The sequence below is a fragment of the Lepisma saccharinum genome, chromosome 2, assembly GCF_977018435.1.
Source record: "Lepisma saccharinum chromosome 2, izLepSacc3.1, whole genome shotgun sequence".
Taxonomy (NCBI): domain Eukaryota; kingdom Metazoa; phylum Arthropoda; class Insecta; order Zygentoma; family Lepismatidae; genus Lepisma; species Lepisma saccharinum.
In genome coordinates, this window is record NC_139230.1 from 89333472 (window position 1) to 89351454 (window position 17983).

Here is a 17983-nt window from a genome sequence, read left to right on the forward strand (position 1 = left end):
AAATGTTTTTCCTGGCGTTTCCCCTCTGTGTGATCCACATGTTACACGACACACATCTAGTCTATAATCAAGTTCCTGCCACAACTTTTCCTAGCATGTCAGGGTCCATGTCGGGTATGGCTGCAGTGATGCGCTCACGCAATTCCACCAATGTTGTAGCATTTTCTAATTGACTTGCCAGAAGGCGGTTCAACAACAAATCTTGTTCGGAAATGCCGCTGAACGAAAATACAGAACGCTTTCTGCTGTCCAGCGGTAGCCATTTTCCTCACTGCTACTAAACTGCCTTCTGGTGGCCGACAGCGCAACTACGAGTCTTCAGTAGAAAGAAGAAGAAAACGTTTTGAGATTTTATTCCATAAAAAAATTACATATGCAAGAAAAGCTCATTACCTTTCGTATAAGAAATGAACGAAATCGGGAACATCATTTTGACTTACGCTGTATATTCAGCTACAATAAGGTATACCAAGTTTTACTCTTCCCTTTTGCTGCTTTGAGAAAAGTCTAATTCTAAAGTTGCGGATTTCGCAATAATTTAATATTTAAAGGGTTATATCTACTAACAGCGTCAATATCCAAGTAATGTGCTATTTCAGTGAGTGCTAATAGTGAGCTTTCATGCAGAGTAAAAAAAATGGTAGCGTTGTTTAACCAAGATATTAAGGGCCGAACTAAGTAAAAATACAGTGGAAACATGTATTTTGGGCCCTCTTTATTGCCGCATAACAATGGAAAGGAACAATACCCCATAAAACAATTGAATATATACAAGCAAACAGTCTTACACTAACAACATATTTTTAAGAAGTATAGATAGAACCTCAGAATTGCATGTTTAAGGCCAGTGGTGGCGACTGGGTTCCAAAACCTGGGGGTGGGGCGGTGCAATGAAAATTTACTTTCTCTTGGTAGACAAGGCTTACCATTAAGAGGCCATAGTGAGGAGGCAAAAAAATGGGGAGCAACTATCCCTTAAATCGTCGCCACTGTTTAAGGCTGCCATTTTAATTAGAACGTGAAATCGGAACATTTTTTACCACACGACTCCTCTGTTTCCAAGCATTAATATCGTGTGCCGGAACCATCTGAGTATGCGTGTTTGCCCATTTCTTCTCATCAGGCATCAAAACATCTGTGGTATCTGTGAGTGTTTTTACGAAGCTGTTACAAATGCACGAGATGGTCAATCCACTCGACAACGCGAGATTCTAACTGTGGGCTGCGAACTGAACGCAGGCAGTTCTCGAACATTTCTATCTGATTCGAACCAGAACACCACTAATGTGTCTTGTCCTCCCATCTTTGCAGCTCTTATGAAAGCGGAAACCCACCAAATTGTCCATATTCAGGCACTCGCAAGTGTTCAAAATTGTAATTGATTCATGATCTGCTTTATTTTACTTCGCCTTTTGTGCCACTTTTGGATAATTTGCGGAGATTGGGATGAGTGATGATATTATGAAATTGATGAATGGACACTCAAAAACATCCATGTCCAGGCCGGGATTTGAACCCGGTACCCCTGGCCTCGTAGCGCTATGTGATAAGCACTCCTCCACGAGGGGCGGCTGTTTAAAGATGCCTATCACAGCTTCCTCAGTCTTGTCATATATCGGCACGAAACAAAGGAAGTTTTCTCGAATATAGCCGGATCGAGAAACAATTAATGCACAGTTCCCAACACATCTAATGTTTCGTCTCCCAATGTGATCAAATGCTTGTCTACAGTGACGTGCCCAAGGGAGGGTTGGTGGAGTCATAACCCCATTTGACAAAGTATTCCTTAAAAAAAAAAGAACGTCAAAGACAGACAAATATGGCAAAATGAGGACTGACCACCAAAAATAGTATTCATAACCCCTCTCCCTTCCGAAAATTCTGGGGATACCACTCTTTATCTCGGACACATTATTTATAATGAACTCACCAGAAGTTTTATCATTTCGTATTGGAGACTTAAGTAAGATCGTTCTTCCCGCAGGTTTGTATATGATCCTTTAGGGTGTTGTCGCCTGCCTTCGCACCTAACCTTAACAAAGCCCTAATTTTCCATCCTTGTGACTTGGATCTTCAAGACTTTAGAAGATTGATTGAATTGCTTTATTTTACTTCGCTTTTTGTGCCACTTTTGGCTAATTTGCGAATATGGGGATAAGTGACGATATGATGAAATTGATGAATGGACACTCCAAAACATCCATGCCCAGGCCAGGATTCGAAACCGGAACCCCTGGCGTCGTAGCGCGATGTTGCAACATCCTCCAGTTGGACACCGGTCGTCACAAAGTTAGTCCGCTACTCCATTTGTCGGGAACATTAGACTCTTAGTAACTCATCAAGGCTTGCTGGGTAACAAGTATAAAAAAGCTAATATCTGAAATATCGGTATTTGCTGTAGGTTCACACATGCATATGCATTTTTCTATTATATAAGGTTACAAACCGCATACACGGAATTTGGTCCGGGCACAACTAAATCATCAATCAGAACTTTCAGTTGATTTGTGCAGTTTATTTGTTTCTTAATAAACTGCTCCAATACCCGGTATTGCTGAAATATTAACTTTAGAGAAAGAGACCTTCGATCTCTTCAGCCCTCGACCCGAAATAGCACTACACTGAGGCTCCGGAAGTTCCGCTGTCGTCATTGTCTTCATCTTTGGACCCGAACTGGAACTACTGTAGATGTAGACTTCGTTACTTTTCATTTTCAAATCACTATATCTTATAAAGCCACCAATGGACACTGACTGATCACTAATCGACTGTATGAGTTGTCACACTTACCTCTGAAGTCTCATTAACCGATTCTATTGTACAGATCAACCGGGAAATTGAATATTCTCATATTCTAGAACGTTCAGCAGGAAAACGATTCGTTAATATAGCCAGTAGTAGTTCGACTCCTTCTCTTATTCAAGAACGTTCCCTCTCGCGCTTTCCAGAGATTAAAAATTACAACGAATCGTCCTACTTGTGGCGCTACCTTTGTTGTGCAGCTTTCAAATGCTGACAAGTTTTTCCATAGTGCTCAAGTTCGCTGCGACAACACCGAAAGCGCAAGAAAAGTTTAAGTGCAATATTATGAACAACAGGGTTATAAATCATTCTTCGTCTTGTCTTGATAATTATTTCTCTCTTTAAGTCATCGTCCTATTATTCAAGAAGACAAAAACCTATTTTTTTTGGGCCTCCCCCATGGCGCAGTGGTAGCGTCTTTGCCTTGTAATCAAGGGGTCCCGGGTTCGACACCCGATGGAGGCACAAGTGGTTCGGATCCCACTTTAAACTGTAGGTCCAGTCCCGATTAGCCATACTGTGCATAAAGTGGGCTTAAAACACCAACTCAAACCAAACCTATTTTTTTTCTAAAGTAAATTGAAAAATTTCCGATCCTCACCTTGGATACGTGCTATTAACAATAAGAGGGTTATAGAGCATTCTCTGTCTTGTATCGATAATCATAACTCTCAAATTATGATCACATTATTCAAGAAACTAAAAGCCTCATTTTATCTAGTGTAAACAGAAAATTTTCGGTGGTGGGCTCGAGCCCCCTTGGATACGTGCCTGATGTCAGATTAAGATCGATAACTTGCCTGTTGTATGCAGTAATACCGATCTCACTTCAAAACCTTTCTACGCTAAATATGACATGGTTTAACAAGTTGAACAAGGGATGCTGGACGGCGTGAGGAAGAAAATGAAGGGGTGATGAAGCACCCTTCCCCACCTCCTGGCGGCCCCCCTGATTCTAAGTAAACCCAAACTCATACACGAAAATAGTTATCGAACTACTAACACCGAAAAAGTTACCAACTGTATATTGCCAAGTTCATACTTAATGCCAATCTTACATACCTACAAGTTTCTTGTGAACAATTTAATAAGTGTAAAATATCAGCACTATGCCACGAAAATTTGAGTTTCTGTTGTCTCGGCACGGTGAGGTTGTCAGTTTCGGAATGGTGTCCTTCCTTAATCCACAAAGCTGCATACTTTGGGGCAGGGAAATCTTATGACTGAACCATAAATAACAAATGATTTTTCAATGGTGTCTGTTACATAGTTAAGACATGGAATAATATATCCTTTCAATTCCATTTTTCTTTAAAGGGATAAAAACACTTCTGGCAGGGATAAAAATAATTTTCTTTTGCAGGGGATAAAATTTATTGTGGCGGGGAAATCACCAGCAGCCCCTTCGCTTAATTCGCACACTGCTTAGCTCATTTAATTAATAATCTTCCTAAAATACCACTCTTTCTCCCCTCTGTCTTAACACATTCTCCCCGCTCCCCAACCTTCGTTTCATTACTGACATAAAAAGTAAAGTGTTCCCCTGTGCTTTGCACCAAGCTATGAAGGCGTATACGGGGTGTGGAGTTAGGGCCCCACACTTTCTTGATCACGGCCGAAGGTGTGGCCGCCTTTATCTCCCAGAGTATCCTCCACGTACCCACTTTATACGACGTTGGGCGGGCGCTAGAGCCGCTTGAACAGGTGGAAAACATCGCGGGTCTCTCGCATGGTAGTCAGACGCTAGCTGAGCTACCGCGGTTTTTATTACTAGCAAGTAAGATCTTACAACCAAGAACGCCGGAACAATCTTGGTCCACTATATCCATGAGACGTTATCTAGATTTAGCTTTAGTGGCTCGTACATACATATAATTGAAACCATCAATAAAGAAGGTGGAAGAAAAAAACGGGGGAACCGAAATTCCGCTGATCTGACGCCCTTGTTTATTTTAAAGGCACCAGGGCACTAAGCACCTACCCCTGAACTTATGCGGGTGGAGGTTGGGCGTCTTCAGGAATTTCCCCTTTTTCTTTCCTTATCTGTTTATTACTGAGGGAAAATGCAGGGCTTGAAGCTGAACGCTAGTTGTGGAAGCATTCCCTTTCATCCCGTGCTGCGGCGACCTATTGAAAGAATATATAGTCCAATCAGCACGCTGCATTCTTTATGGAACCAAAACACAATTATAGTCAGCCCCTTCCAACGTCAAGTGGAAACAACCTGAATTTGTTTTCTAAACATATGAAGTCACGTACGCGGTCACGAAGACGACGTGTGGGACCCAATGCTTTCCGTATCAAGTTATGTTTATTTCGTACTGAAAGAGACAAACAATACCCAGTCTGTAAGCCACATCGAACCAACAAAAAGCGATGTAAAATAACGAAGAAACAACTAATACCACAAAGAGCATATAGATATCTCACATATTTAATAATAATAATAATAATAATAATAATAGTAGGTAAAATGTAAAGTTTCCCGCGCATATAGCACCGTGCATGAGGCAAATTTAGGGGACGTGGGAGCACATATTCTTGATCTCGGCCATTTTGGAGGTGATGTGTTTAGCACCACACTCCAGCCGCCCTTACTCCCGAGGATTACCCCAAGGTACTAATTTTTTTGAGTCAGGGTGAGCCTCAAATAATAATAACAATAATAATAATAACTTCTGTATCTGTATAATAAACGAAACTTTGTATCAAGATACTTTGAGAGTTACTTACAGATATGTACTTAATTTTACATTCATTTTGGAAGACAATGTATGTTTCATAATTCCCGGGTCTCTTTGGTTATTCCTAGAACACCCTTGTTTATGAGATGGGTCCTAGTGTTGTGTAGGCCCACCAGATCAAAACAAACATTGGAGGAGCAAGGGAGTTTGTGCTTTCTTCATAGCATTGCTAGCGACCTTTGCCCTGTCGCGAATTCACAACTCTCATAAACAAATGCGTGTGAAATAATGTGTAACTGTAAAGACAAGAGAAGAATTCGCACGAAACCTAGTGTTGTGAAAAGTTGGGTAAAGTAAGGTTGAACCCGCAATATTTTATTTTTTAAGAAATAAACTTGAAATGATAGTGAGGAAACAACAACACCAACAACAAAAAGAGAGGTTAGGCAGAAATATTGATCTGCTTTCCTGATGATACATACCACATTTCATTTAGCATAACAGAGGACTTCCAGCCATTGGATGTAACCGTCACTTGAACCTTACATCCATGCATATATCTACCTATATGTACATATGTATGTATGTATGTATGTATGTAAATATATTTATGCATATTCACTACTTACCCATTTTTTACATTTGCAACGCTCTGTAGAAACTAAATATTCAGAGCTTAATCATCGAAACTCAACAAACAATAGATGTACAATTTGCCAGTAAGAAATTTACTTTTGAGTGCATAGGTGGGGGGGAGGGGGAGGGAAGCGGGAACAAAATAGAAAACTTAAAACTCTGCTAAGATGGTAATTACTGTAAATATAGAGCTTTTAGGCAGATTTTTTTTACAGTCGCTGTATACCTTTGAGGACTAGAGTGATAATTCATTTGAGTAAAATTGGGTCAAGGCCTTCGATAAGGCGGGAGGAAAATGGATTTTCGCTATTTTGCGCGATTACAAAATGCTGTAAGTTGAGAGATGTTTAGTTTTTCTTTCGGCGAAGTGACGAATTTGATTGATTGATTAATTTGGTGTTTTAAGTCCACTAAGGCTAATCGGGACTGGACCTACAGTTTAAAGTGGGATCCAAACCATTATGTGCTCTACTGGGTAGAAGTGGCGAACTTGTTTCAACAAGTTAAACTTACTCTAACCTCTGGCGCAACTACTCTAACCTCTGGCGATATCTTGAATTGTACAAACATTGCCACAACAACAAAAACAGTGCTTTAATGTCGCACAAATATCATCTACACATTCAGTTGCTTGCTATAAGCGAGTGGTGTCAAACCTACTATTTTAAACAGTGGATCTACAAGCTGATGGTCGATTTGCTGACTGGATGACACACCCGCATAATGTCGTTCGAATCTGTGCTTCAGGACAACTCAGGGCATTATTAAATGCCTTGATACCCATGGAGAACATGATAAGCTGCAACGCTAGCTCCAACTTGTTCAAACACAAATCTAGAACATATTTTAAAAACGAAGATTAATTGCTTCAAAATTTAACTACTCGTTACGACCCTGTTGATTACAATTTTACAACTTTGTTTACTACAATGATAACAAACAATTGAGGATTTGAGGAATACAAGAGTGGAGGAGCGGTACCTCACGGTCGTACACATGCTTGACACATGCGTACATGAACATACCTTAGCCTACAAGAAAAATTGTCCCTGCAAGAAAAATTGTCCCTGCAAGAAAAATTGTCATTTAACCAACTTTTACCTCAAGTAAACATTTTGTATGCGATATTTAATGGGAATAAAATTTGACTATTCCTAAAAAAATATTTCGGTCCCCCCTTTTTCTTCTATCTTTCTCGGCGACACTGTAATGCTCACAGAAGCTCTTCGATATTTTCAAAATAAAATGTTTCCTCTATTCGGAGGAACGTTGTTGTCCATACCTTACTTTCTTCTGTTTTGTTATTTTACGTCCTTTTTTTACCTCTCTAGGTTAATCACAATACAATGAGGATGAAGGATGAATTGATGAGATAGATGACGGAACAAACACATATCGATTACCCAAGATTCGAACCTAGAACCTAGGATCAGTGTGTGAAAGTGCAACTTTGAAAGGTTAGCCCCCAGTCCCTGGTTTCTATCCGGCCCTCTGGATTACTTCCTGCTTTAATCCTTCAAATCCCTCCTTTCACCTCACCCTGGGTGCCAAGCGAGCAGATTATATTTGAGCCGGAAATACGAAAGGGGGGTTTCACCTAACAATTTATATTTTTAGTCCCTGGTTCGTTACGCATGTACATCAAGTGAATAAACAACTGGTTTAAACTGGACAGTACTGTAGTTCTTAGAGTTAATTCAGCAAATCATAACATTTCTAGTAGTGCCTCCTCGATGGCGCAGTGGAAGCGTCGTCGCCTTGCAATCAAGGGGTCCCGGGTTCGATACCCGGTGGAGTTGCATAGTGGTTCGGATCCAACTTTAAACTGTAGGTCCAGTCCCGATTAGCCTTAATGTGCATAAAGTGGACTAAAAACACCAAATCAACAACAACAGCAACAACATTTCTAGTAGGATTATATTGTTTATTTATAAGTTCTTATATATATATATATACTGTATATATATATATATATATATATATATATATATGTGCAAAACTATTGTTTATTTATAAGTTGTTATATATATATATATATATATATATATATATATATATATATATATATATATATATGCAAAACTATCTCTGCTGGCCTACCCTCAGCTGAAATGATATTCCGTTCATTACAAATGCGTTTCCTTACGCCTTTACTCTTTCTTTTGGGTTTCAATTATTCAATACGGAAATATCCAAATATTCAATACTTTTCTAAAGGGGACTTGGGACAGCAAACAGGGGTTGGCTTACACCAAATGCTACATTCTTATAATAGTCTAGCCACCAAAAGTGGACTAAACTCGAGGAGACATTCCTCGTCGTCGAAAGATGGGGAAACACTGTTTTCTATAAAAGTCCAATTGGCTTTTTTATAGTATGGGTAAACGTCCGTGGACGTGGACCACGTAGCGTTGGAAAATTCCACTGTAACGGTCTTTGGAAAGACATCTCCCCCATTGGGGTGATAAAAAATCTAATATCCAGCAAAGCACAATCCAATGAGCACATACACTTACATCCAGTAATAACATCGTAAGTACGCACATGGAAAACATATTACTTTACCCTACACCTTGTAGCTGGCCAGCAATTAATTAACATATTTCCAAAACCAGTAAAGCTCAATCCGACCTTTACAAGTGCTCCGAGGTTTTTCTTGGCTATGACATTTATGTTACGAAGATTTCATACAAAATATACAAATAACAAGTACGTACAGGAGACAAGCAAGTTGCTTGAACCAACAGAGGGTTTCGTACCAAAGCAACAAAATGCAAGGGATACAACACCTGGATCTTCTTTGCAATCTTCAAAACAGCATTCTCTGCACGTGAACGGTGCAACTAGACTATAGAAAAAAACGAACCTTTCCGAGAGTCACCCAATCTACAGGCAACTGAGCTGCTTATTGCGTCGCCCCGGGTGTGGAAGGTCACACTTGCTTCTTAATGTTCGTTTCAAGCGACACTTGTTTCTTGTTTACTTATTCTTCTGAAATCTGCTTTTGCCTGAATCTTTCTTAATGCATCAAAATATCTGCTTTCGAAAGTTTTAATAAGCACGTTTTAAGAACATCTCAACGACCAAAGTCAAGAATTAGTAGAACTTTTGATTGTCTTCTAATCACCGCAAATTAGCAAATATATTTCCAGCAATGGATTGTAAATTGATTATGTACGAGTTACATATAAATATATTTTTTAAACTTCAAGTTAGTATATTTCATTGATTGATTGATTGATTGATTTGGTTTATTTTACTTCGAATTTCTGCCACTTTTGGAAAGTCGCGAATATGAGGATGAGTGATGATTAGATGAAATTGATTAAGTGATACTCAGAAAGAATACTCAAGCCCCTGGCGCTGACCACTCCGACGGTTAGTGTATTTCATTTTACATAGAACTTTAAATATTATTTTTCTTCCATGTGCAGGAAGTTGTACCACAGTTATGTTCGGAATTTGGCAACTTCGACATTTCCGTTAACGAAACAAATAGTTGATGAAGGTACGATAGTAGACCCAAATGGAGAGTTCACAAACCGAAAGTGAGGCTCGGTGAGGCTCGCCTTAATGGTTTGCTCTTGTAAGGCATAAGCCTCATTTTCTCGCAGTGTTGCCAACACCTTACTCGAAAAAAATCACCAAGGTTTCTCTCCACGTTCCGCGCCTTATTTATTGCGCTGACACAGCGTGATGAGTAAATGTACTCTCTCATCCTTGAAGGATGAATGCACCTTATCGTAATTTTTTTCCAAGTCCCGGGGACCAAAATGTTTATATATCGTGACCTTTGTAAACCTCTCTCTCTTGGGGGGGGGGGGACGATGTGCCACACACGCGCGCGTATGCCTCTCATTATTTCCGTATTGTGACGCAAACCAAACAAATAATAATTGTTGTTTTTTTAGGATCCCTGGCCCCTATATAACCTCGCCAGGGGTGCGTGGTGCCCAACCAAAAAAAAGTTCTAACGGCTGCGGTTATAGATTACCACACCTCTGTAGAGTTTCACGTGTCTCTCTTTTTTTTTTTTCTCTCAAACTTCGCGACAGAAAAGTAACAAGGGGGGCGCAAGCGGGGTTCTTCGAAACGAACGAGTCCCAAGTTTTCCCGTACGGCCTTCGAACGTAGAATTGATTGACGTGCGGGCGAATCTCTTCCGGAATGTCTTTCAATTCGTACATCTGACCATACATGCTATTCATCATCAATTTAGCCGTGTTCTGTTTGGCGTCCATTTCGAGCAGTTTGCCCGGCGGTAAAGTCTTATCGTTTTTAAATTCTTTGATTTTTTTACGCAAGGCCATGATCTTGCGTATGCACGTGGCATTGAGCGTGTCCCGTGAGAAATACACGTGAAGATCAGCTTCCGTGCAGCCGGTTGGATTCGTAACGCCGCGATATACATCAACTTCCGTGCCGGGCGGAACGGACGTTCCGGCGTGGAATTTGCGCCACTCCCAAAGTTCACGTTGAAAGGGGTGAGGCCAGCTGCTACCATGACGCTCGGGTAGAGTGACGTAAAATCCAATACCAAAATAATCTCGTCCTCCGTCCTGTTCTTGAGCGCCACGTTCATGTGCGGGTTACGGTGTACGTAACCCCCGACCAGCTTGTGATGATACTCGAGATGTTGCCGTGGGAAACACAAACATCGCTTGTTCTGCAACGCTTCGCTGAAATAGTAATGCGAGAGATGCAAGTTGAGTTTGTGCCCTCGAACCTGGTCCGCACGCAACACGCTCTGGCAGCACGTTGAGACGATTGTTTGCACGAGTCCGTTTTTCAGAAACACGCGTCCCCCACAAGCATCGAATCCTGTACGTTGTACTGCAACAGATCGTCTATCTTGTTTTTCTCGTAGAGCGTCTGCACGGTTTCGCCCTCGGGCATTATTTTTTTCTCCCAGGTTGAAGTACAACGAAACGTACTTCAGCGTGTACGAGGAGAGGTTCCCGAAAAGGTAACCCACCACTTCGATGCCGTCCAATTCGAGTTTCGGACGACCCGAAAATCAGAGGCAACATTGATACGGCCTAGTGAGTTGGCAACATTGACACGACCTAGTTTGCTTATATTGTCATCGCAATCGGATGTGACGACGGGGGTGGGGGAGAGATGACTTTCGTTCTGTGGTGTTGATGTAGGTCAGATCAAACACAGTAATGTGAAAGCTTCTGCACAGAAGAGTAACGTTTTTACAACTGTACGCGATTATACAACTGTTTTGTGTGTGTGTTAAATAGCTAGCAGCTTTTTTGTAGGTAAGTTTTGTTTCTTGTTATTTCTTTTGCATGTGTGTGTGTTAATGATAATAATTGCGAGTTGCATTAGTGAACACGAAGTGGTGTTTTGATTAAACATCGAAATTTACGCTAAACAAAAAATATGAGCATACATAACGTGCGCTTGAAAAAAAACAAACTATTCTTCATCACGAATAACATAAAAGCGAGGTAACAATCGGAGGGAGGGGAGGGACGATGATCATGATCATGTTAGTTTACTCATGGTGGATGGTATTGACGCGTGTACTCTGGGTTGGATTTGTTGTTTTAAGTATACTTTATGCACAGTAAGGCTAATCGAAACTGGACCTACAGTGGGATTCGCCGGGTATCGAACTTGGAGTTTAAAATTATACAAGTGTACAGGGGGAAATTTTATGTTTTTGAATTTGTTGATACTCTGGGTTGGATTTGTTGTTTTAAGTCTACTTTATGCACAGTAAGGCTAATCGAAACTGGACCTACAGTGGGATTCGAATTATACATGTACACAGGGGGGAAACTTTATCTTTTTGTCTGTGAAGGTTCTAAGGTTTTGTGAACATGTTGGAAAAGCACTAGTATATACATAGAGCAAAGTTACAAGGTTCTACGTCCCATAGGAGTCCTATTGGAAACATAATGATTAGTGCTTAAACAAGAACATTTTCATAGTTTCACACCTCTACTAGATTGGTAGAAAAAATATACTAGTAGGCAATAAAATCTGAGGAAGATTCGTGTCTAGCAAAAATAAGCTAAATAGAATTACACATGCATACAATATTTATTGTGTTTTTTCTATCTACAATCATATTTTTCTTATATATTTTTATTTTTTATTTTTTTTATAGGGTTGATTAAAGCACATATTTGAGGAAGACAACACCACCCATATATAAATAAACCCCTCAAACTAACACTAATTAGAATTAGCTTACAAAATTTTTCTCATAAGGCATTTTTGTTTTGTAAACACTCTACCACCAACAGATCACATATAAATAAACATACCCCGAAAAAGAAAAAAAATGCGCTCCATGAAAAGTTGCCCTGTGTGCAAAAGAACCATATCAAGCAAAAATTTTGCAAGACATTGTCGCACCTGCGTGCCAGGCAAGCATTTGGCTGCCACCGAACTATGTTCCGGATGCAATAAACACATCACAATTGCGTATGCCAAGAAGCATAAGCTTACTTGTCTAAGCGAAAGTACATCTGGGGCTCAGCCTTCGACCTCCACCAAGAGAAAGGCAGAAGCAGCCCCCATCAATGCACCACCCACCAAACGCGTCAAGCCTGCGACGAAAGCAGACCGGTCTGCTTTCGGAGGAATATTAGAAGATTATGTCCGATTGTCGGACGGCTCTTGCGATGTTCGTAGCTTTTTAGAGGAGAAGCGAGCAGAGATAGTTTCTATTCTTAGTAATGCACTGGCTACGCACTCCTCCACTAAATTCTACGGTACGCTATGTTGCACATACAAGAAACCGACCGATGAAAGATACACTTTCTTTCATGCAACGAAAGCAAAAACGCTGCATCTGGCAGATGGTGACAGCATTGGGGAAATTTACGACAAGTTTACCGAGGAGCTGCTTGTTAAACAGGAGGAGCACGAGGCCACAGGCTCGGGCGGTTCGCTGTGTGGAGAACCCCATAAATTGTGTATTACTTTTAGTCAGTTTGCACCAATGTCCGGGTCTAGTTACGTCCCTCTACCACCAGATGTTGCAGCAAAGAAGGCTGTTCTGAATATTCAGAACAGGGATAACAAGTGCTTCGTCTGGCCGGTGCTAGCAGCGTTGCACCCCGTCGACTGGAAAAATCAACCGCGTCGCGTTGGCCACTACGAGCAGTACGAGTCGGAGTTGGAGGATGCAATGGTGGGAATCGACTACCCGGTGGCGCTTTCGGATGTTGGCAAGTTTGAGGCACGTGCTCGCAACTTACAATTAGCCATAAACGTTTACGGTCTCACCGAGAACAAAAATGAGGTCCACCCCATCCGGGTGAGCAACGTGAGCAACAACAACGAGGTACGAGAAATCAACCTCCTGCTCATCAAGGACGAGACACAACACCACTACACCCTCATTCGCTCGCTCTCCCGGTTGGTGTCGAGTCAAAAAAGCAAGCATCATGGTAGCAGACAAGTTTGTCGAAGGTGTCTGATCACTTTTGACAACCGACAACAAAAACACCAGAGCTTACAAGGAGAAAACATCGCTGCCGAAAAGCTCGCTCTTCACATGCGTTACTGCAGTACCAACAAACCTGCACGAACTATTCTACCCAATCCTGATGCGACAGAAAAATTTAGCATGCACAGCGCCATGGCAAAGCATCCTGCCATCATTGTAGCGGACTTCGAAGCCTTCCTCGAACCTCTCTCCACCTGCTATCCCGATCCCGAAGTTTCTTCCACCACCCCTTACCAACTCCACGAGGCCTCAAGTTACGCCTACGTTGTGGTGCGGCGAGACCAACGTGTTGCGCGACGACTTTCTCCTAAGAATAAGCGTAGGCACGAGGAGGCAACCAACTGCCCTGTTTGCAACTTGGTCTTCACCGACGATAACAGTAAAGTGCACCACCACGACCATTATGGTACTGGTAGCTACATCGGTCCGTGGTGCAACACGTGCAACTTAAAAGCTAGGGACCGGCGCTTTATTCCCATCTTCTTTCACAACGGCTCGGGATACGATTTTCATCACTTGGTACCCCATCTCGGCTACGATGATAGTCGTATCAGGGTCTTACCACAGAACGAGGAGCGCTATATTAGCGTGAGTAAGTGGGTGTCTATCCCCGAATTGGAAGCAACTATCGAGCTTCGGTTTCTTGACTCGCTGCGTTTCCTCCATGCAAGCCTTGATGCTCTTGCAGGCAAGCTTAGGGACGAGCAGCTGACTATCACTGCAGCTAGTTTTCCAAACTTGGATGTTGGGCTCATCAGACGTAAGGTGGTCTACCCATACGAGTACGTAACGGACCCCGACAAGTTCGAGGAAACATCGCTTCCTCCACAGGATAAATTCTACAGTCGGCTGAGAGGCTCTAGCATAACAAATGAGGAATACCAGCACGCCCAGTCCATGTGGCAAGAGTTAGGTTGTCGAAATTTTGGAGATTATCACGACGCATATTTAAAGCTTGACGTGACGCTTCTCGCGGACGTTTTGCAGGCGTTTCGCGCGACAGCAATAAACATCTACCACCTAGACCCTGCCTACTTCTACAGCCTCCCCGGACTGGCATGGTCGGCCATGCTGCTCATGACCAGGATTAAACTCCAGCTTCTTAATGATGTGGAAAAGTTACTTTTTTTGGAACGAGGCATCCGAGGCGGTATGGTCCAGGTGACGCAACGCTATGCACGTGCTAACAATCAATACATGGCCACTGGTTACGATCCCTCTAAAACAACAAGCTACATCCTCCACACAGATGTAAACAACCTGTATGGATTTTCCATGATGCAGGAACTTCCGTACAAGGGATTCGAGTGGGTTAATCCTTCGGATTTCGACATGAAAAATTTCGAAGATTGTACATACGGATTTTTTGCCGAGGTGGACATTAAATTCCCCGAGAAGCTCCATGATGTATTCAGCGAGTTACCACCTGCTCCAGAATTTAAGCGTTTACCTAACTCGAATCAACCCAAGCTCATCATGGATGTTGAGCCCAAAGAGAGGTATGTGGTACATTACCTGAATCTTGCTTGGTTGATGAGGCAAGGTGTTACAATTGGTAAAATTCATCGCATCCTCAGGTTCGAGCACAGTAACTGGTTAGTACCCTACATCAAAGCCAATACCGAACACCGCATCGCTGCAACCTCGGAGCTTGACAAAAACTTCTTCAAGCTGATGAACAATGCTGTGTTCGGTAAAACGATGGAGAACGTGAGAAATCGCGTGGACGTTAGGCTGGTTACCAATGCGAAGCGATGTCGTAAGCTGATTGCAAGCCCGTTGTTTAAATCAAGGACCATTTATAATGAGCAGTTGGCTCTGGTCCACATGGATAAACCTGTGGTGCACCTAAACAAGCCAATCTATGTTGGTGCCACGATTCTGGACTTGAGCAAGTTGCATATGTTTGAGACACATTATGGTACACTGTGCAAACATTATGATCGTGGCATTTCTCTTTTATATACAGATACGGACAGCTTGGTCTACTATGTTCGCACAGTTGATGCATATAAGGATATAGCGTTGATTCCACCTTTCATCGAGCTTTTCGACACATCAGGCTATCCCCAACCGAACCAGTACGCATCCTGCCCCGAAACAAAAAAGTGCCTGGTAAACTCAAGGACGAGAAGGACGGGGATGTTATTCTTGAGTTTGCTGGACTTCGGGCCAAAGCCTATGCAATTCGGGCCGAGGGGTCTGTCACCAAGAAGGCCAAGGGTGTAGGTAGGCAGGTTGTACAAAAGCATCTCGCATTCGAGGATTATGTTGAATGCCTGAAAACTCGCTCACCTGTTCTACGAAAAGAGTATCGAATCCAGAGCGTCAACCATAAATTGACAACCAACATTGTCAGGAAGATTGCTTTGGATGCGCACGATGATAAGGGGTGCATCCTGAAGTGCGGAATTCACACACTGCCGTGGGGGCACTATCGCTTAGCAGAAAGCAAAACCTGCAACATATGTCCATCTTCAACAGAAGATTCATAAAAACAAAACAAAACAAAAAAAAATCATTTTGTTAGTCATTACAAAAAAAAAAAACTTTGTCTGTCATTACCAAAAAAAAAAAAACTTTGACCGTATTCTTAAATAACTAACAAGGACAATGAATCTTTTTGGCTTCCGCAAACAGATCAACATGGAGACTACACCACCAAATTTGAATAACCTCTTACCTTCCGTGTTATCTAAACTCAATGGTTTACTGATCGTTCATCTCAACAGCATTTGGACGAAACTGAATGACGATGTGGGCAAGATGTTTTATGTTTTTAATAACAATTTACATTTCTACGAAATTCCGATCGACGGGAAACTTCAAATCACCGTGAATCCGGAAAACGCAGGCGAAATCAAAATTTCTACCGGCAAGAATATTTTTCGAATGAAGCACGACAAGATGCTTTCTAACATTACGTACGATGTTTCTGCAGGTGATTATCTTTACATGGAACTCCTCGGAGATTACGACAAACTCATTCCTCTCTTCGTAGAATTACGAATCGTCTATCCTATTATAAATAACCGTTAACCAAAAATGCCTAACGACATTTTCGGCAACACCAAGCGTGTAGACCACGCAGAAGAGATTCTCATGTTGGACATTCGAGTTAAGAAGTTGAGGACCGATTTGATTGCTTTGCAGGGGACCTTAAACAAAAGTTTAGAGTCGGAAATCGCTACGCTCCAAACGCAATGTCTCGACCCCATTCTGAACATCGATTCCGAACTGAAGACGCTGATAAAAAATTATGTCGACGTACCTTCTTACGACAACGTTCAAAATATACAGTTGAGCGTGGATTCGCTTCAAAATGATTTGGCCAAATTACAGCAATTTCAATCGAAAAATGAAGATTTGGAAAAATTGAAACTCGAAATCGAAGAACGAACTTCCGCAATAGAAAAGAATTTCTCTGAACTTCAAACCGTCGTGAACGATATAGACGCAGAACGCTTGCATGTCGTCGTTTCCAAATTACAAGAAGAATTCACCAGCACGTTGGAAGAAATTAAATCCAAGTTGCAGACTTTGGAAGATACAATGACGAACCTACCATCGTCGGACGAACTGCAGGTCATCGGTAAAAGCGTCGCGAACATAAAAATTCGATTGGAGGCGTATCGAGATTTCGAACACATTCAAACCACCATCGCTACGCTTCAGGCGTCCTTGGAATTGATCAACGAAGAAATTAAAAATATTCACGCTGAAGCAAGAGCGTTGACGAGCATTCAAGACACGTTAAGCACGGTTCAGCAGAAGATCGAATATTTAGAAAATTTGAACGTCGAAACGAATCTCGCTCATTTTCATCACGTACTCGACAACATACAGGGTGACTTGGAATCGTTACGGACGAGCGTGCCTTCGAGCGAAGATTTGGAAAAATTGAAAACGGCGGTGACGGCACTATCCGATTCGAGCGACATCAAAAGTTCATTGAGCGATCTCGAGAGTAGGGTGGCCAATCTCCCCACCTCCAAAGAATTGCACGCTTTGAAAAGAAACATATCTCGAATGCTGAAACGACTAGAAACGGAAACGGCGAACGTGGAACAGATTCGAGACGAAATTAGTTCGCTGGTGTCGACGCTGCCCACTTCGCAGAGCGTCGCCGACCTTCACACGCAGTTTACAGAGATGCGAAGCATCGTGAACGATCTTACCGAGAAGAGCTCGAAATTGAATCAAGTCGAGAACCTTCAGAACATTGTCGTCAACATCAGAGATCAAGTTGGAGTGCTGGAATCCACGCAGGAATCGACGCTGGCCTCTTTCGGTGCCAAGTTGCAAGAACTCAACGAAAACTACAAGCAGTTGAACGTGGAAGTGAAAATCAAACCGTCGTTTTCTGCCGTAACGGATACCATAATCG